This window comes from Podarcis vaucheri (genome assembly GCF_965113315.1).
Source record: "Podarcis vaucheri genome assembly, chromosome: 5".
Lineage (NCBI taxonomy): Eukaryota > Metazoa > Chordata > Lepidosauria > Squamata > Lacertidae > Podarcis > Podarcis vaucheri.
In genome coordinates, this window is record NC_138763.1 from 3,117,052 (window position 1) to 3,139,588 (window position 22,537).

Sequence of the window (22,537 nt, forward strand, 5' to 3'; positions counted from 1 at the left end):
TGATCCGGGAACCGGGTTCCACCCCCTTCGCTGCTGCTGTTACAACCATGTAATTACGACACCTGCTTGCAGGAGAAGAAATTAGAAGCAGGCGGATCTCAGCCGGCAGAGACCTGTAAGCACCGGAGAGGCATGTGCAAAGAACGCAGGAAGACCCGGGGTATTTTCCTCCATTGTGAGACCCCCGCCTCTGTTTTAAGCCATTGGGTGTGTTCTTTCTCCCCTGGCCTGCTCAGAGCTCACAGCTAAAAGAGGACATGGGTTCGAATTGGAGAAGCTTTGATGAACCAAGTCCGGTGTGAAGGCGTGGAAGAGCGGCTTCTGTTTCTCAGGAGGAGACAAGAGAGCTGCCATTTTGAAATATCATAAGGCTTGCAATGTGCAAGAAGGAACAGGGTGATTATTGCTCTGGAAGACACGGGAGAAACCAGGAGGTGGAAACATCGGGGGAAAGAGATTGCAGCGAAATTTTGAGGACGGAAGAAGATACGACGAGCCTGCCGGACCGGGCCAGAATGGCAGACTGTTCTCCCAAGACCCTGTGGGAAACCTGTATGCAGGATTCGAGCGCAACAGACTTCTCCCCAGAAAGATACATGATTGACATCCTCAGGTGGCCTGCTCTCCTTCGATACAAGTATTTAAACAGACATTGGTCAGTCATCTATCTGGGAGGAGGCTGCAGTTGCAAGACCCCTGCACTGACTGGGCAGTTTGACCACCTGAGCTCCAATGACCCTCCTGGCTTTTAAACCCCATTTTTTAAACTCCTGCAATGCTGTCGGCTAAGGGAGGGTTAACGTGCAAGGTCGCTCGAAGCCTCGCACGCTTCTCGCATCTTCCCAAAGTCAGCGTGACCCCATCTGGTCTGCGTTTGCAAGTAAGTTGCTTTCATCTTCAACCTTCCAGGGTAGCTGCTGGCTTACTGCCCTGTGCTCTTTTCCTTTGCAAAAGTATAAGCCGCAGGCAGAGGCAGCCATACTTCTGAACACCAGTTGCTGGAAACCACAGGAGAGGAGAGGGCTCTTCTGTTTGGATCCTGTTTGCAGGTTTTGCACAGTCAACTGCTCCAAGTTGCTGCTTCCACTCTCTCTCTCTCTCTCTCTCTCTCTCTCTCTCTCTCTTTCTCTCTCTCTCTCTCTCTCTCTCTCACACACACACACACACACACACACACATTTTCCCGAAGCTCCTTGGAGTATTTATCTGCAACAAGCAAATGCACCTTGTTTGCTTCACAATCATCAGAGGTGCAGATATTTGAAGCTTCCCTATTTAAACGTTACAGCCACCATGTGGAAACCAAGTGAAAGCACTCAGTGGGGGGGGGGCGTGTTGCTGTGGTGGTTTACGAAGTTCACCAATACAGTTGAGTTAAGTGCTTCGAAAGATCCCGGAAGCCAAAATGGAGACTCAGGGGTCTTTATAAAGAACATAGGAATCGGCTGCTGAATAAGGGGCTGTGCAAAAACCACTGTTTTGAAGACTGCATTTTCTAGGACAGGGGGTGAGTTTATGGAACCAAGCAGGCAGCACCCCAGAAATGTTTGGGAACAACCGATGCAGAGTTTATGTCCCCCCCCACCCTTATATTACTGCCTGAGGTCCTTTTAAGAGTAGGTGCTCACATGCAGAACATTTGCTCTCCCAATGAGTCTCAGCCTCCTTTTAAAAAGTTATGAAACTGCAAGTCAGTTCTTAGGGGGATTTGGCCCACCAGCCCCTGCCTCCTTTGGTCTTTGGCATCCAGGAAACACATCTGGAGTCCTATGTCCAGTTCTGGGCACCACAATTTAAGAAGGATGTTGACAAGCTGGAAGGTGTGCAGAGGAGGGAGACCGAGATGATCAAGGGTCTGGAAACCAGGCACCTGATGAGGAACGGTTGAAGGAGCTGGGTATGCTTAGCCTGGGAAAGAGGAGGCTGAGAGGAGATATGAGAATCATTTTCAAATATGTGAAGGGCTGTCACATGGAAGAGGGAACAAACTGCTCTGGAGGGTAGGACAAAGAAGGAGATTCCGACCAAAAGTCAGGAAAAACTTTCTGACGGTAAGAACGGATTCCATCGGGAGGTTGTAGACTCTCCAGTGTGGTGTAGTGGTTAAGAGCGGTGGACTCATAATCTGGTGAACCGGGTTCGCGTCTCTGCTCCTCCACATGTAGCTGCTGGGTGACCTTGGGCCAGTCACACTTCTCTGAAGTCTCTCAGCCCCACTCACCTCACAGAGTGTTTGTTGTGGGGGAGGAAGGGAAAGGAGGTTGTGAGCCGCTTTGAGACTCCTTAAAGGGAGTGAAAGGCGGGGTATCAAATCCAAACTCCTCCTCCTCCTCCTCCTTCTTCTTCTTCTTCCTTGGAGGTTTTCAAGCAAAGGTTGGGTGGCCATCTGTCATGGATGCTATAACTGAGATTCCTGCATTGCAGTGGGCTAGACTAGATGACCCCGGGGGTCCCTTCCAACTCTGCATTTCTGTGATTCTATGATTCCACAGACCTTTCAGCTGGCAATGCCAAAGGTGGAGGCTGAGCCCTTCTGCCTGCAAAACTTGCGCTTTACCGCTGAGCTTAATCTCCTCGGGATTAAGGCAGAATTGCAACTCAAGTGCCTCCGACATTCATCTTAAATGCTCTTTAATCTCGACAATCAGGCAACCTTCTTAGTATCAGGATTAGTAACATAACCGCACGCTGTATTCCTCCAGGCCTCCCGAGCAAAAACAACCAAATTATCACACCCGCCTAACCCAGTTTCTTGGGCATGCACTCACAGCACCAAAAACATGTTGTCTCAAGGGGTTTTTTTGGGTCTGTGGTTTTCAGTTTGACTTTATCTTCTGTTTGGGACTGGTTTTGCTTCTATTTTGCAAAACTCAGAAGCTCTCCAGGAGGGGGAGAGGGAGGGGCACATGGACACACACTCAAAACGTCTTCTTCTTCTTCTTTTTCAGATTTCGCCCACAATTCCTTTAATATGAAACGCTTGCAACATCCTTCTTTCTCATGCCCATGTTTGGAAAACTCTTTATCGCCTGCTGTTCTCCGTCAAGTTGTCTGTCCTCTGGCCGGGCGCTGAGTGTGAACAAGGAGTTCTAAGCAGTTGGGAGGTCACTAAAACAGGGTGTGAACTAGTTCAAACCAATGCTCCATCCCACAAATAAAAAATTCCTTGCATGTAGAAAGTCAGCAACTCAGGGGGGAAGCTGTCCCTGACATCTTGGTTTTCTACATCCACATTTCCCCCCCTCCTTGGGTGGGACTTCTCAAATGGCCTAAAGCACTACAACCCAGGCATAGGTCGATCATTTTCGTGAGATCTGAGAGGTGCTTCCCAATGACCTATTTGTCAAGCCTTCCTCCTAAATTGTTTGCTGAGCGATTGGGTGATCTTGGTTATTTAATGAGCTTTCACTCTGTGCTGTTGGCCAGGAAGCTATACAGTGTCATGTCCAAGGAGTCACAGCTCCTCGCCTCTGTGAAAAGCTTTTTGAACCATCTAGGTTGGTGGCCATCATTGTCTCCTGCTGCGTGAAGAAGACCTTTCATTCTATCTGTCCTGAATCGTCCAAAATTCAGCTTCGGTGGGAGCCAACGGTTCTAGTGACTTGCTTGCAGATCGCGAGCCACAGCTGAGGATCCATCAAGTTGGGTCAACGGTCACATTCAGAAGGAAAGACGAGGCGTTCAGAACAGAAAGCTTCTCTAGGAAGGTCTGGATACAGCAAGGATGCTTCTCCCGCCACGAGGGGGAGGAACGCCCTTCCGATTTCTGCTCTCCGACAAACGGAATCCATAAATCAACAGAGAATCCAGCAGGGACAAGCGCCAAAAGGCAGAGCACAGAACATCCCGCCAGAGGATTTGCATTAAAGAAATTCACACGGCTGTCAGGAAAGCAAACGGGGAAGGAGGGGGGAAACTGTCTGCAGCAATCGGAAGGGTGTGGACCATTTGGAGAGGAGCGTGTTGGCACTGCGGGGATCGTGTGGTGCTTTTTCCCATGCCCTGCCTAGGTAGTTCTGGGAGCATTCAGGAGCAGAGGACAAGCCAGGCCAGCTCAAGGTAGCCATCCACTGGAGCCTGCGAGTCAGAGTCATATTAAGGCCCCAGAAAAATGCAGAGGGCCATTCAGTACGAGGGAGGAAAGGGCTCGTCCATCACGGCTCCCTCAGTCTGCCATGTTTCCAACATTAAATTCAGTTCTCCACCCTGCTGCAACAATCTGCAATTTCTATAGCGAGAGAAAACCCTCATGGAAATTTCAGCAGCATTTCAGGGCAAATTTCTCCTAATGAGCACATCCTTGCATGCAGTTTTGACCAATGTGCATATTTTTGCAAGGAATTTCCCCAAATGTAATGCGTTTCAACTACTTTGAGGGTTTTCTTGCCTTTCTACATTCAAGCGGCATATAAATAAATAAATATATAAATAAACACAAACGTTTCCAGGTGTTAGTTGCACTAAAATAGCTCTTGCTAAGCTCAGTTTTCCCCTGACACATGCATTTTGCATTGCAGAATTCAAATATGGGCAAATTTCGAAAGGCGGCCAAGTTTTGGATCTCCTGTTGCTTTGGAAAGCGCCGAATTGGAAGATTCACCCTGAAATGCCAACTGAACCAAACTGCTCCCATCCCTACCTAGCATCCAATGCTACGAAAGGATACATAGATTTGCTGGCATAATCTGAACGACCAGTGAGCGATGGGCTAATCTGTCCATTCTCACTTTATCAGTCTTATTTATAGAAAAATATTCATATACTGCTAATTAATCAAAGTGGCTCAGAATAACTGTACCTAAAAATATGAACCATATAAAAAGTGGAAATCAGAAATCAGCTAACCATGGTGGAAAGATGTGCTCTTCATTGCCTGCCGAACCTGATTAATCCAAATATCACCATTTGAGAGCCAAGTCCAAAACCCAAAGTCCTGTTGGGATGCATTCTGGCTTGCCTGCTGATGAAACTGAGTGTGTGATGACTGATAATACTGTCATTTATCCGGTTTAGTAGCAGTTGCCAGGACATTCACCTGTTCACCTCTGCATAGTTCCTTCCTTATTTCGGATATCGTGGTATATCAATATACAGTAGTACCTCCAGTTGTGGATGGGATCAGTTCTGGAGGTTTGGCTGGATCCCGAGGTTTCTACAGCCTGAGGACTGCTTCTACGCATGTGTGCGGGGAGAAACTCGGTCAAATACTTCCAGGTTTGCCACTTTCGCATCCTGAAGTTTACGTAACCAGAGGGTAACGTAACTGGAAGGACTACTGTATTGCAATGTTTGGCTGCTGATATAACGCCATATTGAAGACTGGCCATATTGCTCAGTATGCTGTCGCCCTAGTATGCAGTCTAAAATTCATTTCCAGCTTTGTTACTATAAATGTTGTCTAGTTTCACTTTTGCTTCTGTTCTCAATCTTCCAGATGACCTGTGCCTTCTGCCTAAGATCCAAGGCACAGCTGGGTGGTATAGTTCCAAAAGTGATTGACCCCTGTCATTTTCTTTGTCCCAGCAAGCCTGGGTTGCATCCCAGAGGCTCCCTGGCACCCACATGGTCCAACCCAATCTCATCATCTGCTACCACCTCCCACATACCCTGAGACGGAATGAAAACTCTGCGGCTACAATATCAACCACTTTTGTTTCCTCCTACTGTCCTCCCACTTGCTTCAATGTCAAAAACATATGAAGAGCCGTCTGGATCAGGCCCATGGCCCATCTAGTCATAGAATCAGAGTTGAAAGGGACCCCCCAAAGCTCATCCACTCCACCCCCGAAATGCAGGAATCTCGTCCAGCACCCTATTCCCACAGTGTAGTCAAAGCCGTCTTTCCCATTGGTGTTAATGGTTCGTTGCGCCAGGGCGCCGGCCTCTCAGGGGCGCCCCAGCGAGTGAGGGAGCTGCGCGGCTTTGCTGGAGGCCTCCCCTTTCCCTGAACGCCCACCAGCTGTGCCCTGCCAACTATATGGCTGGCGGATGGGCTTGCAGCTTCCTTCCCAAGCCTCTACAGGAGGAGAGCAATCCACGCAGAGGTCGTTGTCCTCCTTCTGCTTCCTAGCAAAAGGCAGTGTGCAGCCTTCCCAGCCTCCCTTCTCGGGAGCCCTGATGCCGTAGAGCATGTCCGCCAGCACGTTCTCCTGCCGGATCGCCACGCCATGGAACAGGGTGTTGGGAAAGGCAAATGACATTTTCTACTGCCCCTCCCTTGTTTTGGAGCTTCCGGGGGGGCGCTGGAAGGATCTTTCACCACGGCGCCGAATATGCTTAAGATGGCCCTGACTGTAGTAGCCATTGATAGCCCTCTCCTGCCCCATGGATTTGTGTGATCCTCTTATTCCTGCATTGCAGGGGGGTTGGGCTAGATGGCCCTCAGGATACCTCCCAACTGTACAATTCTATGATTCCATGGAGCCACCTAGGTGGGAGGGAGTTCCACAGTTGAATTAGGCGCTGCGTGAAGGCGTCCCTCCTTTCATCTGTCCCGAGCAGTGCCAGATTTACGTATAAGCTAAACAAACTCTAGCTTAGGGCTCCACTCTCTTGGGGGCCCCCAAAAAAATTAAAGGGGGGGGACTGGATGTACATTTCCAAAATATAAAAATATAAAAAACAAATAAAATAAAACCTACATACAGAAACAGTGTTTTGTGTTGTGTCGGCTCCTATGATGTGAGTCATGGGCCCCGCCTGCTAGCCTGCTCCCTCAAATATCCCTGGTTTGCTCCTTTCTATATATAGGGCGCCTACATTCTGCATGGACTGGTTGCAGGGCAACATGTGCAAATGGCTTGAGATCCCTATGAGGTCCATAAATTACCATACAGCATATATTCAACACAAAAAAGCAACTATTTGTGGTTGACAAAGGACAGCTGGACATATAAAGGGCCCCATGACCTTCAGGAACTTAGGGCCTCATCAAACCTAAATCCAGCCCTGGTCCTGAACCTTCCCGTGGAATCCAACATTCAGTGTTTCTGGAAGTCCACAAGTTCTAGCCTTAAGAGCTCAGAAAAGTGTTAAAAACAGTGTTGAAATGCTATTATGTGACATTTGGCAGGTCTAATTAAAGCCTCGCCTGACGATGGATCCGGCGTTTTTCTTGAGCCAACACGGCTACCTGTCCTGTCCTTTGCCTAGCCCAACCCAGTATCTGTAAATCACAAAACCTTCAGAGATCAAGCCACTCACCTGGCGGCCTTGAGAGAGCCAGCACCAATTGACGAGCTGAGGGTGCTTTCGTAAACCGTAAGAAAGTTGGCAAGATTCCTCGTCCTCCTCCTTGAGACCTTCAGTGCCCTGCTGGCAATTCAGATAGGTCCATGTGCATTAAGACTTTGCCAGGGTCTTCTGCCAGTGCATTCTGTCTAAAAGCAACCGCAAGCGACAGAGCGAGAATCAGATCTTTGGTCCTCTACCCTGCACCTTAGGAAAGGGACCGGCCGCCTGCCCAGACACCAGATGCCTCGGGGAAACCACCGAGACTTCATTTTTATTCATCTCCTGTGTTGTTTGTACCTTTAATTCAGACTGCAATCCTAAGCACCAAGAAGCTGGTGTCTCAGAGCTCAGACGGGTTTGCTCATGCACAAGTGCGTTCATTGCATTGGTCCTGCAAAAATCTATTTGAAAGTGAGTACCACTGAGAATGTGGATTTCTGCTGATACATATATTTTGTGGTATGCCCAGTTACGCCTAATATACAGGCAACCCCTGATTTGCTTGCGGGTTGCATTCCGGGTCATTGCGACCCTGTGTGAAATCGCATGCAACTGAAACAGTCTGAAAGCACCCTGTGCCAGCCCATCCCTCCCCCGCTTTGCCCTTTTAGAAACACCTTTTATGACATTTCCAGGTTACTTCCGGGATCGGTGCTGTGAGCTATCATGCACATATCAGTAGCCCCTAAAACAGGGGGTTGCCTGTTGGCTATTTGCAGTTTAGTTGCACTGCAGAAAGCTTGCTGGTGAGACGAAGAGGCTTAGTCCTGCTGGCCACGTGACCCGGAAGCTGTACGCCGGCTTCCTTAGCCAGTAAAGCGAGATGAGTGCCGCAACCCCAGAGTCGGTCACGACTGGACCTAATGGGCAGGGGTCCCTTTACCTTTTATATCTTGCAGTGCTGTTCTCTGGCTAAGGAGGGCACAGAAAAATGCACTTGCTAGGGGACAAAATGTATGTGTTAGTGAAAAGAGCATGCAATAATGCGTTACATTTGGGGAAATGGCTTTGCAGAACTATTCCTTCCAGTAGCACCTTCTTCAGATACTTCTTCAGGTATCTGAAGACCTAATATATCAGACTGGCAAACACTAATGGTAGAATACTGGCAAAAACTAATGGTAGAATACTTGCAGCTAGCAAAGGTGACGGGAAGAGTTAGAGGCCAACCAAAACAAAAGTCTTACCAGGTGGATAAAGGGAAAGGGAAAGGTACCCCTGGCCCGTTCGGGCCAGTCTTCCCAGACTCTAGGGTTGTGCGCTCATCTCACTCTATAGGCCGGGAGCCAGCGCTGTCCGCAGACACTTCCGGGTCACGTGGCCAGCGTGACAAGCTGCATCTGGCGAGCCAGCACAGCACATGGAACGCCGTTTACCTTCCCGTGGGTAAGCGGTCCCTATTTATCTACTTGCTTTCGAACTGCTAGGTTGGCAGGCGTTGGGACCGAACGACAGGAGCACACCCCGTCACGGGGATTCGAACTGCCAACCATGCGATCGGCAAGTCCTAGGCACTGAGGTTTTACCCACAGCGCCACCCGTGTCCCTACCAGGGGGATACTAATCCCGAAATCCCAGCAAACTATATTTGGGAGGAGCTTCTGCAAAGATTGATCCGACTCGTCTTCCACAGCCAGAGACAATCTCATGTTGGAAATGTAGTGACGGTCGGCTGAGTTTGCCACATATCAGCACCTTCTACTCACTGGGAAAGGCCCCCGAGAGAGAGCTGAGATGCCAAGTGAGCCGCAAAGGAGCAGGGGAACATGGTTTGGCAGCTCAAACAGAGCACAAATCAAAAATAAAATCAGGAGAAGACTCATCTAGCTGGGGAAATCTGCCACTCCCTTCTGGAGAAGCAGAGCAGGCGATGGGAAACCACCTGAAAGGACTGTTCCTCCTTTTGGCGTTTTGCGCTCTATCGTGCAAAACATGCGCCACCCCTCCCTGAGGGAAATAGGAATGAGCCCTGGGGCCACTGAGGGAGAACAAGAAGGCTTTCCCCACCAAACACAATTCAGTCCATTCCTCTGGTACAGATGGCAAGCTCTTTTGGCTGGGAGTCCTGGAAGATCTGCTCCCTGCCTTGATTTTCCGCCTGGCCTGGGAGGGTGAAGCCCGGACTGACTCCAGCTACAAAAGCTGCCGCTGTTGAAAAATCCAGAGAACATTTTGGCTTCCTCTTAGTGCAGACCCAGGTCATCGAGCCAGACTTTCCACTGCCACCATGAACCACCACTGGATAGGCAGCCTCAGCAGCAGATACGTTCTCTGCTTATGATAATAAAATATTCTCTTGCTAATTATGCTGTTTTAAATGTGCATTTTAACTTTAACTTTCTTCAGTGATGTTTTATCTGGGGTTGTTTTATCTGATACTTTAATGTAGGCTGTAAACAGCTTTGAGATTTTTTTCTTAAAAATATAAAGAGGTGTAGAAATAAAGAAGTAATAATAATAATGTGTTCTATGCAATAACCCTAAGGCTAAGCCAAACCATGACTAACCATGAATGTGCGAGCATGCAGATGTAATTACCTGTGCTTTCTTGCACTGCAAAGGGGTTGGACCAGGTAACACTTTAGCTCCCTTCCAACTCTACAATTCTATGACTCTAAAACTATTTTAAAAATGTTAAATGGAAAAAAAATGGAAAAAACCTGTAGACTCTGAAACATAAAGGCCTGTGTGAACACAAGGTGTCTTCACCCATGTGCTGAAGATCGCCATAAATGATTTTATTATAGGTATTCACAATAAAAATCACAGCCACTTAACCCCTCACCTAGTTGTGCAATTATCAGACCAACCAGAGCTAAGCCATGGTTTAGCTCAGCACTGTGCCTGAACCCGGGGTTATGGTTTGTCTCACTCCAGAGGAGCCATGAGTTTGTATCCATGGTTCGTCCTCGGTTTACCGCTTATGGTTTGTCTGGGGGGAACAAACCAGGTGCTCAGGTTCGGACACAAATCCATGGTTCAGCTTAGTGCTATGTGCAAATGGGATGGGTATATGCTTTGGTGATTGATTCAAGGAGACTATGAGCTAAGTATGCACCCCCAAAGCGTAAGGACATAGGAAGAGCCCTGTAGCAGGATCAGGCCCTGCTGTGGTCCCAGGATCTGGCATCCAAAGGAATACGGACTCCAATAGTTGAGGCAGGAAGCAGCCACTGCGGCTGGAACAAATTCAAACAAGGGAGGATTGACAGCTCTCTTTTTTTGTTATCACCGCTGCCATTATCATAAGGCATGGTGCAACCACAGCAAACATTCTTAATATGTGCACTGCTGGTTCGCAATTTAATTGTTTCTCATGCTGGAAGTGTGTGTTAATGGCATCCTTCCTTCTCTCTCCTTGAAACTGTAAGCTCCTTGGATGGACTGAGGATCTATGCTCCCATTGTTATTCTGCAAGGCAGCAGGAGGTTCTACCCCATAACAATTCCTTTTACTTCCATCCTTCAGGGAAAACAGAGATTTCAGGAAATGCTGCAGATGCCCCTTTCCCCAGGCTTTCCGTGTGTGTTTTCAGGCCCTGCGACGGTGCTGTGTTTTAACTGTGCCTAATTCTTAATCTTAATGCTTAAGCAATGACAAACCTAGACAGCATCTTACAAAGCAGAGACATCACTCACTTCCAACATCACCTTGCCAACAAATGTCCGTATAGTTAAAGCCATGGTTTTCCCAGTAGTGATGTATGGAAGTGAGAGCTGGACCATAAAGAAGGATGATCGCCAAAGAATGGATGCTTTTGAATTCTGGTGCTGGAGGAGACTCTGGAGAGTCCCATGGACTGCATGAAGATCCAACCTCTCCATTCTGAAGGAAATCAGCCCTGAGTGCTCACTGGAAGAACAGATCCTGAAGCTGAGGCTCCAAGACTTTGGCCACCTCATGAGAAGAGAAGACTCCTTGGAAAAGAGCCTGATGTTGGGAAAGATGGAGGGCACAAGGAGAAGGGGACGACAGAGGAAGAGATGGTGGGACAGTGTTCTGGAAGCTACCAGCATGAGTTTGACCAAACTGCGGGAGGCAGTGGAAGACAGGAGTGCCTGGTGTGCTCTGATCCATGGGGTCACAGAGAGTCAGACATGACTAAACAACTCGACAACAATAATTCTTAATCATTGCTGCAACCTGCCTTGGGACCTCCTGGTGAAAGGAGAGCAATAAATTTGACAACAACGAACCTCTCGTTGGGTGTGTACTATCGTACTTGGGTCCTGCCTGCAGAAGAATCTTAGGAGTTGGAAGGGACCCCAAAGGCCATCCAGTCCAACCCCCTGCAATGCAGGATTCTCAGCTAAAAAAAAATCAATGACAGATGGCCATCCAAACTCTGCTTAAAAACCTCCAGGGAAGGAGAGTCCACCACCTCCCAAGGGAGACTGTTCCACAGTCGAACAGCTCTCACTGTCAGAAAGTTTCTTCTGGATGTTGAATTGGAACCTCCTTTCTTGTAACTTGAAGCCATGGGTTCGAGTCCTACCCTCCAGAAGGGGAGAAAACAAGAGGCAATGGGTTGGCCGCTGTGAGATCAGGGTGCTGTGCTCAAGTTGACCACAGGATTGTCCACACTGAGCGGCAGCAGCGTCCCAGGATTTTAAGCAGAAGTCTCTCCCAGCCGTATCGGTAGATGCCATTGGGGCTTGAACCTGCAACGTTCTACCTGCCAGGCAGTTGTTCCTCCAGCACTGAGCTACGGCCATTCCCTGCTCATATCTGCTGCACATATTGGCATGGCATGACCTAGCCATGTGCAGCCTCTGCCTGTCTAAGCACACCTGCCCCTGTACCATTCGCTCAGCAGAAATGCTTGACACACGCACCCCAGATAGTTAACATGCACACAAAACAAGCACACTCTTTTTAGATTATTGACACGGAGAGATGTTGTGCCATAAGATTATTTTGCAAGCCAAATGAACTAGGGCATCGGCCCGCCACAACAACCAGGAGATCAGCATTTCAAAACAGAGATTTCTCTCCCCCCCCCCCACAGACACACTTTCACATCGATGTGTCATAGACCTGCACATTTTTGTCACGTTTGCACATCTCTGGCATCAATTTGCACATTGATAGCCTCTTGCTGACTCAGCCGCTTCGACAGACACGATTTCCAGCTGGCAAAGTTACCAGCCCCAGTTTCCAAGTGGGGCAAGCTGAACCGTTCAACAGGTTGAACAGAGGCTCATCCGGGTGTTTCGGATGTGGCAAATCAATACACGCACCAGCGGCCGCAAGGACTGCGGAGAGATTTCAGGGGAATAAGTGGCTTGACTTGAAGCATCGCTAGATGCGGTGCACATACTCATCCCTCCCTCATCTCCGCTAAACAGACTTCGGAGGTTTTTTGCAAAGTTAGAAGCCACCAAACTGGTCGGCCAGGAAAGACAGAGGCACAGTCGAAATGAGAGAGATCACCACAGGCAACGGAAAAAACCAAACCGTTGTCCTTCTCCAGCCACAAATAGATGGAGAGCCCACAACCTTTCCTTTGCACACACACCCCACCCTACAGAAGGCATCGCTCACCTGCGCTCTGCACACCTGGCATCATCCATAAGCCAGGCCTGCACAGGCCTCATGAGGATTTCTGCACCTTTCAAACTCTACAGCTGTGATCACCACAACTGATGCCCCCCCCAAGCTCCTTGCAAACTCCTCCCTTTGTGGCTACGCAGTCTTGGGTAGCGCACCACAAACCCCAAAAAGCAGGTCTCTTGAGTCCTTGAGGTCACAAGTCTATGCAGAAAAAAAATCCCCCCTTAAACTCAGACAGGGGCAATATCATACACACACACACAAACCATCACACCCTTTACACAGATATGAGCTTAAATTGTGGCTGCCTCACAAGCGGGTTGGGCTAGATGACACCTGGGGATCCCTTTCCAATTTAATGATAATAATGATAATAATAATAATAATAATAATAATAATAATAATAATAATAATAATACTTTATTTATATCCCACCCTCCCCAGCCGAAGAAGGGCTCAGAGCGGCTAACAACAATAAAATAATACAGCTTTCTAAAATCAATTCATTATAAAATCATAGAATCATAGAATCATAGAATCATAGAGTTGGAAGAGACCACAAGGGCCATCGAGTCCAACCCCCTGCCAAGCAGGAAACACCATCAGAGCACTCCTGACATATGGTTGTCAAGCCTCTGCTTAAAGACCTCCAAAGTAGGAGACTCCACCACACTCCTTGGCAGCAAATTCCACTGTCAAACAGCTCTTACTGTCAGGAAGTTCTTCCTAAGGTTTAGGTGGAATCTTCTTTCTTGTAGTTTGGATCCATTGCTCCGTGTCCGCTTCTCCGGAGCAGCAGAAAACAACCTTTCTCCCTCCTCTATGTGACATCCTTTTATATCAGTTCAAATCAAATTGATGGCAACCATTGGGCTAGAGTTCTGTGAAGAGTTCTGCGCTTGCGGCAAAGAGTGAAAGGTTCCCAGATGAAAGAGTGCTACACACGTGTGCAGATTTTTTTCCAGCACCTGACAAAATAATTTATCTATTTATGTATTTAATTTAGGCAAGCTAACCCAGACACATAACTTTAACATGCCATTTTGTTACAGTACGTGCATATTTTTTTTTCCTAAGCTGCTGATCAGGTTTATATTTCAATATTTATTTATTTTTACACCTCCTCTTTTTTGACAACGTTTGGAGTTGGAGTGTTTAACAAACATTTTGTATCCTCCTGTGTAAACCGGATGGCAGTGTGCTGCAGTTGTCAGGCTGAAACCTGGGTTCAAATCCCCACTCAGCCAAGAAATACACTAGGTGTGAGACCGGTCACGGCCTTCTCTCAGCCATCCTACCTCAGAGGGTTGTTGTTTGTGGGGAAAATATGTATGTTTGCCTTGAGCTCCTTGGACAAGAAGGTGGGATAGAGAGGCAATAAATCAGAATAAGCAAAGGAACCTCTTGGAGGCTTTCGTCAGTTCAGTGTCACATACAATTTACTAAATGAAGAAAAGGAAATGCTCAGCCACGTGTTCATAGAAATCGCAGAGTTGGAAGGGACCACAGGGGTCATGTAGTCCAACCCCGAGCAGTGCAGAAATCTTTTACCCAACATGGGGCACAAACCCACGAACCTCAGGTTAGGAGTCTCGTGCTCTACTGTCAGGGAACTGACATTGGAGCGAGAGGCGAAGGGGAGGCTCCCAGATGATGCTGGCGAAGGACCCAGCACCAGGGGGAGAAACAGCTCAGTAGACGGGAAAGCCAATCAGCGCAACACCAGGGATAAAGGGAGGCAGATGGGGGAAGTGGAGAGAGGGCTCCAGGACTCTTCACTGGACATCAGTGAGGAGAGCCCAGGTCCTCCGCTACCCACGCCCTCCCTGCGCAGAAGACTCCCACGCAGTGAGAGGAGGAGGAGACTGGGTGTCAAACAACTTTTATGCTGGAAGAGGTTCAAGAAACGCCCACTGATGGATTCTGCCAGTGACTGAGGCAGCCACGATGAGAAGGGGCTGTGCAGTCAGAAAGGTTTAACAAGGCAAATTAACCGAGAAAGGCACCAGTTTACTTACGAGTAACTCATACCTATTACATCTACCAACCGAGCTATCACAGGCCCATTTCTCCAACACGACCCGCCGAGGCCTGGGAAGAGGAGAAGGCAAAGGAAGGCCTTTTTATGAACACAAGCCTCTTTGCAATTTGCTCCCAGCAACCAGGAGAAAGGAAGTCTCTGCTCCTGACTCTGCGCAGGTGAGGATAGCCTGCGAAGCTGCCTCAAAACATTAGTTCACCCAGCTCAGTACTGTCTACACCGACGGACAGCAGCTGTCCTAAATGGCCTCAGTCCAGTATACCTGAAGGAGCGTCTCCACCCCCATCATTCTGCCCAGACACTGAGGTCTAGCGCCAAGGGCCTTCTGGCCGTTCCCTCACTGCGAGAAGCCAAGTTACAGGGAACCAGGCAGAGGGCCTTCTCGGTGGTGGCACCCGCCCTGTGCAACGCCCTCCCACCAGATGTCAAAGAGGAAAACAACTACCAGACTTTTAGAAGACATCTGAAGCTTTTAATGTTTAATAGACTATTGTATTTTAATATTCTGTTGGGAGCCACCCAGAGTGGCTGGGGAAACCCAGCCAGATGGGCGGGGTATAAATAATATATTATTATTATTATTATTATTATTATTATTATTATTATTATTATTATTATTATACCTCGGGTTAAGTACTTAGTTCGTTCCGGAGGTCCATACTTAACCTGAAACTGTTCTTAACCTTTAGCTCATGGGGCCTCCTGCTGCTGCCACGCCGCCAGAGAACAATGTCTGTTCTCATCCTGAAGCAAAGTTCTTAACCTGAAGCACTATTTCTGGGTTAGCGGAGTCTGTAACCTGAAGCGTATGTAACCTGAGGTACCACTCTATTATTATGATTATTATTTCAGACAGAGCCTTTCTCTCAGCCCAACCTGCCGCTGAGCTATGGCCCTTTGGCCTCTGCAAGCCTCGCAAGCTCAGCATCATCTAGTCTGAATGAATGAATGACCCAATAATCACAATAACCTTCACAGCCATGATAATAGTGTTTTCTGGCTACTTGGTTAGTTTCCAGTGCTGGCCTATAAAGCCTTACATGACTCAGGACCACAATATCTCAAGGACCGCCTCTCCCATACAAACCAACCTGGATCCTGCCCTTGTCATCAGCGGCCCTTCGCTATGCCCCCCCCCATCTCAAGGGGTTTGGACGGTGGCCACATAAGAAAGGGCCTTCTCTGTGGTGGCTCCCTGACTGTGGAATGCTTTCCCCAGAGGCTCGCCTGGTTGCCATCATTACGTGTCTTTAGGCACCAGGTGAAAAAAAATTCCTCTTTCCCGAGGCCTTTGGCCTATAAATGATCTACCATATTTTTCACTCTATAAGACGCACCAGACCACAAGACGCACCTAGTTTTTGGAGGAGGAAAACAAGGGGGGGAAATTCTGAATCTCAGAAGCCAGAAGAGCAAGAGGGACCGTTGCGCAGTGAAAGCAGCAATCCCTTTTGCTGTTCTGGCTTCTGTGATAGCAGCGCAGCCTGCATTCGCTCCATAAGACGCACACACATTTCCCCTTACGTTTTAGAAGGGAAAAAGTGTGTCTTATAGAGCAAAAAATACGGTAAGTCCTTTTAAAGTTATGGCTGAGGGGACTGTTATTATGGTTATTTTTTATTATGCTATCTATTGTTATTATTGTCTGACTAGGGCCCTGCGGGACTTGACATCTTTCCGCAGGGCCTGCAAGATGGAGCTGTTCCACCAGGCCTTTGGCCAAGGCACAGTCTGACCCCCTCTCTCCTTCTGTAATCCTCATAGAACTCTAGCCCAATGGTTGCCATTACTTTGATTCTGAATTGATTTTAGAATGTGTTTCAATTAATTGACTGTGATTTTATGTAAACTGTGCTATTTTTACTGTTGTTAGCTGCTCTGAGCCCGGCTTTGGCTGGGGAGGGCAGGATATAAATAAATTATCATTATTATTATTATTATTATTATTATTATTATTATTATTATTTGCAAGGAAGTTAGCTCCGTTGTGGCACTGATCATGTCAATGTTGTGGGTTCAATCCCCACAGAGGAATATTCCTGCACTGCGGGGAGTTCTACAATTCTACGGTTTTTATGATGATGATCCATAAATTTATGTTCTTCATGTTGTACATCTTTGGATAAAAGGGTGGTATACAAATCAAATATCTCAAGGGCTGTCGCATGGAAGAGGGAGCATGCTTGTATTTTCCTGCTCTGGAAGGGTAGGACTCGAACCCATGGCTTCAAGTTACAATAAAGGATATTCCGACTAAACTTTCAGAAGAACTTTCTGACAGAAAGAACTGTAGGGCAGTGGAACAGTCTCCCTTGGGACATGGTGGACTCTCTTTCCTTGGACATTTTTATGCAGAGGTTGGGTGGCCATCTGTCATGGATGCTTGAGCCGAGATTCCTGCACTGCAGGGGGGTCAGAATGGATGACCCCCCCTGGGGTCCCTTCCAACTCATAGAATCATACGAGTTCTATGATTCTAGGAATAAATAAGGGTTGCAATCTAGGGGTCTTTCCCAGTCCAACCTGGGCCTTCTTCACTCAAGGCATATCAGGTTTAGGGGAATAAACTTAACTTTTGCCAATTTCTTTAAAATACATTTTTGGGTGCGATGAACTCAAATCTGCTGTTATTTTTGCAACTGGGCAACAGTTAGCTTGGCAATATTACATCTGATGAAGAAGCACATCAGCTGCTTTTGGGGGGGAAAACAGAGAATTTTAATTTTGCCTTCTGAAAATGCCGGGTGATGCTAAATAATAGCAGTAAGAAACAAACAAACTAAAATAACTGACATGGCAACTTTTATAACTCACGTTGCAACAATATATGTCGCGATACAACTTTTCAGCATCCTTCATTTGGGAAAGTTGAAAGTTGAAAGAGGTAAGTGCTCAGCCACAAAGCTAGGTCACTTCCTTGAGCCAGGGGCCCACATTCTCTTGCAAAGGGGGCCAGCAGCCGCCACAGCCCCCCATGACCCTTTGGGCGCCCCCTCCCCGGATCCCAAAAGGGCAAACAACCCCTCAGCACCTTAAATCCCGGTGCCCATATTTCGTCCCTTAACTCACCTTCCTTCGTCCTCCTTTGAGGAGGGACTGCCCTAAATCTCTCCCCACTCCCTTAATTCCCCCTCCCACGTCCTCCTTATGGGGGGGGGGGGCTATCCCAGGTCCCCTCCTGCATTCCCTTAACACCCCACCCCCTCCCAAATCCCCCTGGCTGCCCCATATCTTTCCCAAAACATCTCCCTTCCGTCCCCAGACTCCCCTAGGGGTGCCCAAAGTCCCTCCCCAAAACAACTCCGCTAACTCCTCCTAGATCTTCCTTCTAGGGGGGTGTCTGCCCCAACTCCTCCCCCCTCTCTCTTAACCCCCCTCCCAAATCCTCCTTGGGGGCGGTGCCCCATGTTTCCTCCCTCCCCCCAACTCCTTTTACTCCCCCTCCCGGATCCTCCTTCCGGGGGGTGGAGCGCCCAAGCTTTCCCCCTCCCCAAAATCCCCACGCAGACGGAGAAAGGGGGAAGTGGGAGGGGGCGCGCACAGCTTGGGGAACCCCCACCCCACCCCTTCCCTTCGCCCCCCCCACCCGCGTCCGCGGCCCCGCAGGGAGAGCAGCCCAAGCGGGCGCTGCTGCGCCCTCGACGGCGATGGCGGCGCCCGCGAGGCGCGGCAGCTTGGCGTACCTGCGCCGGGCGGAGCGGAGCGTTGCGCGGGCGGGCAGCGGACGGCGCCGGGCCCGGGGAGGGAGCCTCGGGCGGCGGCGGAGGAGGAGGCGGCGGCGGAGCAGCGGAGGAGGAGGAGGAGGAGCCGGCGGACGAGACAGCCCAGCGCAGCCCGGACGGCACAGCAGCCTCCGCCCCGCGGACGCTTCGCTCCGCCCGCCGCCGCCGCCGAGCGCAGGAGGAGGCTGGAAGGATGGAGGGACGCAGCCTCCGCGGTCCCTATTCCCGCCTCCCCGCCGCCGGGGAACGCTCGACCGGTGGGATTCCTGCCTGTTGCAACGGTGGAAGCTGCATCCAGCTCAATATTTCCCGCACTACATCTCCGGGGTTTCAACCAGGGAGCCTCCGGAGATGCCAGCGTGGTTGAAGCAGTGGCGTAGCGTGGGGGGTGCAGGGGGGGCCGGCCGCACCGGGCGCAACATCTGGGAGTTAGGGTTAGGGGGCGCAAATCCACGGGTTAGGGGGCGCAAATCCACGGGTTAGGGGGCGCAAATTACTTGCCTTGCCCCGGGTGCTGACAACCCACGCTACGCCACTGAAGCGGCTGAACAGAGCCTCTGGAAAGGGCCTGGGGGTGGGTGGGAGGTTCTGCTGCCCTCCCCCCCCCCGCGAACCCCAGCCCCATTTCTCCCTGCAAGCTGGGGCCGAGGGGGAAGGGGGGCGCCCGACCCCAGCCCCCAACCCAGCTCCTCGCCCCACTTCGCTTGCCACTTTTACTTCCCCTTGGGGGGAAAACGGCTGGCTCGCATCAAGCAGAGGCTTCACCCTTCGCATTCCTGCCTGTTTCAAAAACAGAGCCTCTTTTTTTTGGGGGGGGTGTTACTGCTCCCTCGCCTTCTGCACTCAGTCCAGCCCCATTTCACCCCGCAATGAGCCCTGCTGGGTAGGACCAAAGAAGGGGTCACCCCACCCAAGCCTTGCACTTCCCAAGGTGGTTGGGAGGCAGGTGCCTCTATTTTTTTTTTAAAAAAGTAATATTTATTAACATATCATAAACAATCAAAAACTTCAAAGTTTAAACATAGAATACAAAAACCAAAAAAACTACAAAAATGAGAAAATGCAAAACAACACATAGAGGTACACAATAGAGAACAGTTAACAGAATAAAGAAAAAAGAAGAAAAAACACCAAAAAACAAAACAGAAAAAAGATTAGTATTTTCATATCTTATACTTCATTCACTAATTTCTTGACCTCCTCACACCTCCCTTTTTGTATTCCAGTTCAGATAGTTAGTTCAGCAAATCCTTACCCTCTATCATTTATCCTTACTCAACATCTTAACCTATAATAAATATATATTTTCCACCATTATCAATCCATATTTACATATTCTTGTTAATCTTTTAACCAACACCGCTGGTTTTCAATCCAACATCCCTTTAACATTCATGGGAGCCAGGTGCCTCTAGTCTAGGGAAGACCACACCACTCCCAGCCTCCTGGGACTGTGGCAGGTAGACTGTGCCTATGCATGGAGGTTCTACTTAGCTAGCCCATGCTTGAGTTATGGCGGTGTGCTGCCCTCCCCTTCTCTCTCTCTCCTCCTGCTCCCTGCTTTCTTCTCTTCCCCGCTTTCAAAATCCAGCCTGCTTTTTGCCCTGCTCTGCTTTTGCCCCAGTTTCCTTTTGCTCATTTCCTCTTCCATGGTCTCCCTTCTCGTAAGAAGAGCCTGGCTGGATCAGGCCAGCCGCCCTACTAGTCCAGCACCCTGTTCTCACAGCGGGCAACCTCCATCCCGGTTTGCTTGCGCGATGCTTACAACGGAGACCAGATGACATTCTGCCTTTACTGAGTTCATAGAATCCTAGAATTGTCAAGTTGGAAGGGACCCTGAGGGTCATCTAGTCCAACCCCCTGGAATACTGGAATCTGCAGCTGCCCCATACGGGGATCAAACCTGTAACCTTGGCGTTATCAGCCCCACACCCTAACCTGCTGAGCTGTCGAGACTGAGTCGCTTGCGTAGTATTGTTTATATAGCATTTATGTCTTCACCTTCCTCTCCAAGGAGATCAAAATGGCGTCCATGGGTCTCCCACTCCTCAGTTGCTCCCCACAACAACCCTTTGAGGTAGGGTCAGCTGAGAGGCAGCGACTGGCACAAAAATGCAGTGAGGCCTGGCTCATGAAGCCTTCACATCATCATCCCGGTCCTTATCCCCATCTAACGCAACAAAACTCATTCGCCCCTCTGAACCTTTCCTTCCCTCGTCTCCACTGGGCTGCCTGCTGTCTCACTTTAGATAGTAAGTTTCCTGGGGTCAGGGACCTCTCTAGCTTTGCCACTAAAGCAATACCACCAGACTGTGGACATGATCAAATACAGTGGTACCTCGTGTTACATACGCTTCAGGTTACAGACTCCGCTAACCCAGAAATATTACTTTGGGTTAAGAACTTTGCTTCAGGATGAGAACAGAAATCGTGCTCTGGCAGTGCGGCGGCAGCGGGAGGCCCCATTAGCTAAAGTGGTGCTTCAGGTTACGAACAGTTTCAGGTTAAGAACAGACCTCCGGAACGAATTAAGTACTTAACCCGAGGTACCACTGCATTGCATCTCGGCAGCTGTTCAAAGCATTGCCTACATACATAGCAGCTTTCTTCCAGGGGTCTCCCTGCGAGGTACGCTGTGCTGAGAGAGGCAGCGGCTGGTACCCCAAGGGTGGGGGGATTCAGACCCTGGTCCCCCAGGTCCTAGTCCTACACTCTAACGACTACACCACCCTGCCTCTCATTCTCCTTCATTCACCTGCCATGGACCACTCCATCTTCGCCTCTCCTCCTTCCTTGTCCCTGCCTGCCTCCTTCATCCTTTTCCTCTCCTCCTTTTCCACTCTGAATCACCACATCCCACCGTTCTTAGCCCCCCCCAATTAAAATCTCCTCCCTCACCAGCATCTTCTGGCACCACACCTTACCTGGCCTGCTTCCTTTCCTCCAGGTGAATCCCTGGAATGAGGGGGAGGGAGGGAGGGGCGTCCAGGTCTGCCCCCCAAGCGAATGTGAAATGTGCCTGCAGCTCCTGCTCTTGGGTTAATGCCTCCCCCCCCCATTCCTCTCCCCACCCACTTCTAGCCTCCTGCACTTTACCCAAAACCCTGGCTGCGGGGCTGACGTCAGGACCCAAAATTCCTATGTTTCCCCGAAGGCCGTTTTGACCATGTAAGGCATGAGCGTGGCAAATCAACCTCGCTGGAGGAAAACAGGCAGGGGGAATGCCAGAAACCCTCTGGCAAGGGGATCTGCCCAGAGAGGCAGGCAGAATTCTTGGACTGCTCTGTCCAGAGTGTGAGGGAATTCAACAAATAGAGAGAGATGTTCTGCTTGAAAATGACCCATGCATAACTGCCTTGTGGAGCTCCTGTGTGAGTGTCTGGAGGCAGTTGGAGGATGGATGGTGGCTAACAGATTGAGGTTGAATCCTGACAAGACAGAAGTACTGTTTTTGGGGGACAGAAGGCAGGCAGGTGTGGAGGACTCCCTGATCCTGAATGGGGTAACTGTGCCCCTGAAGGACCAGGTGCGCAGCCTGGGAGTCATTTTGGACTCACATCTATTCATGGAGGCACAGGTCAAATCTGTGTCCAGGGCAGCTGTTTATCAGCTCCATCTGGTACGCAGGATGAGACCCTCCCTGCCCGCAGACTGTCTCACCAGAGTGGTGCATGCTCTGGTTATCTCCCGCTTGGACTACTGCAATGCGCTCTATGTGGGGCTACCTTTGAAGGTGACCCGGAAACTGCAACTAATCCAGAATGCTGCACCCAGACTGGTGACTGGGGGCGGCCGCCGAGACCACATAACACCGGTCTTGAAAGATCTACATTGGCTCCCAGTATGTTTCCAGGCACAATTCAAAGTGCTGGTGCTGACCTTTAAAACCCTAAACGGCCTCGGTCCAGTATACCTGAAGGAGCGTCTCCACCTCCATCGTTCTGCCCGGACACTGAGATTCAGCGCCGAGGGCCTTCTGGTGGTTCCC

The 22,537-nt window shown here is 49.5% G+C and overlaps 1 protein-coding gene and 1 long non-coding RNA gene across 3 annotated transcripts in view; one reads left to right on the forward strand and one right to left on the reverse strand.

Annotated features, from left to right (window-relative positions):
* Positions 1-18,611, reverse strand: part of LPP (LIM domain containing preferred translocation partner in lipoma) — a 300,872-nt gene extending 282,261 nt beyond the window's left edge. The window contains exons 1-2 of one of the 2 annotated variants that reach the window (XM_082224279.1): positions 18,511-18,611; positions 7,204-7,379 (exon numbers count right to left, since the gene is read on the reverse strand). The gene's annotated coding sequence lies outside the window, so the exon portion shown is untranslated. The remainder of the gene's footprint in view (positions 1-7,203; positions 7,380-18,510) is intronic. The other variant, XM_082224280.1, reaches the window with a different exon arrangement.
* Positions 18,612-19,164: 553 nt separating this feature from the next.
* Positions 19,165-20,737, forward strand: LOC309533401. The gene is made up of 2 exons (XR_014220213.1): positions 19,165-19,495; positions 19,955-20,737. It is a non-coding gene; the product is annotated as an uncharacterized lncRNA (long non-coding RNA).
* The last annotated feature ends 1,800 nt before the right edge of the window (positions 20,738-22,537 follow it).